A 1682-nucleotide genomic window follows, 5' to 3' on the forward strand; every position below is an offset into this window, starting at 1 on the left:
CGTTTCAGCATCAATCTAGGTCACGTAGAAGCACACAATGCACCTAGCAAGCAGTCAAGCACTTACATACTCGGACGAATTGTGTGCTCCACAATAGCGCAACGTGCAGAAAAATGAAATGGGTGGGGAGGAAAGGCAGTATGGTCCTGGATTATGTAGGCCTCTCCAATCTGGAAAACAACACGTGCATTGAGTGCAGTATGAGGTACTGATTTTATACATACAAATCTTGGTAAATGTATCAAGATTGCACTGATTTTAATCAAAATATTGCATTAAACGGCTTTAATCAGAATCTCAATGTAATGCAGAACTACAAAATATCAACCAACGAAAAGGCTTGTTTGAAATATATAGAGCAAGGCTATTGATTCAGAGTAATGGACTAAGGTTTCAATTGAAAACTTGTAATACATAGTGAATTATATCGGTTACATTATATGCAACCACTGATTAATCATATAAAACATGGGTGCTTGTCGAACCTCAAAGACACCTGGCCAGTGTTGAAGAGTAGGACAAAATACCGTCCTCTAGAAGGGCTTTATAGAGCTGCCTCTCTTGCTCTGATTTCCCAATACCATTCATTTGATATATAAAGTATACTGTATATGAAACATGGGTACGATAGATCTCCCTCTAGTGGAGGCATTCCGCCAGAATTAGCATGAGAAAAATTTTGAAATTCAACCCACTTGGATACACAATAAATCAAAGATGTGACAATTGTGTTCCAAAACAGCAAGGCCATCGGGCATTCAACTCGTAAGATTTTATCATTCTGATGCGTAATGTCTGGTACCTAAGGAAAGTACTCGGGTGAACAATTACATCTGATGTTTAAGGGAATTGTTCTGAAAATGTTCAATATGAAACCAAAAACGCCTGTATCTAAGCATACATTATTTCAAACCTGGATATGTCACAGAAGCATAGTGACATAAAAGCACATGGCCTGACACTTGAGATAATTTTATATGAACCGAGAGACAGGGTTCAAAAGCGTATTCTTATAACAATGCATTATTTGCTCTACATGCTGATTTAAAATTGACTCTGTGACCCGTAACTTGGTGAAATCCCAGCAGGGCAATACGGCTCTTTTACCCATTTGCAAACGTATGGTCACCGCAACCCCATCGAAACGATTTACGGGAAGACAAACCAGTGCCCCATTAGCATGATCGTCTTATTAATTGCTTTGACTTTTATTTAAGCGGGGCGCGCGCACAGTTTAACACGTCGGCTTTCGCGACCATTATCCGTAATGCAGCTTTTTTGGGGGTTAGATCGCGTAAATATATAAATATATTTTGAAACCCGCCACGGACAATTAGTAAGGTTTCTCACGTAAACAGAACGTGCCAATTCGTTACGAATACAGCAACACCGGTGGTGTTATTGACCCTGCAAAGCCACCACATTTAAGCACACACACACACACCGCGCACAGCATGAGAAGACCAGAACGACAGAACGCGAGAGAAGAGCAACGTCGCGCAGACGAGAGGAGAAGAAGCGAAAATGGGTCACACACGTTTAAAATAAAAAAAAAGGTGACTTACCACGAAATATACGACCGTGCGCACGCGAACGCGTGGTGGTGTGTCGCAATCGCCAGGGCAACTGCTGCTGCTGCTGCGCTCAGCGCTTGAGCCCTCTGAGCCATGCGCGTTTGAGCC

Source organism: Lethenteron reissneri, chromosome 22 (assembly GCF_015708825.2).
Source record: "Lethenteron reissneri isolate LAM-NWPU_2019-01 chromosome 22, ASM1570882v1, whole genome shotgun sequence".
NCBI classification, from domain to species: Eukaryota; Metazoa; Chordata; class Hyperoartia; order Petromyzontiformes; family Petromyzontidae; genus Lethenteron; species Lethenteron reissneri.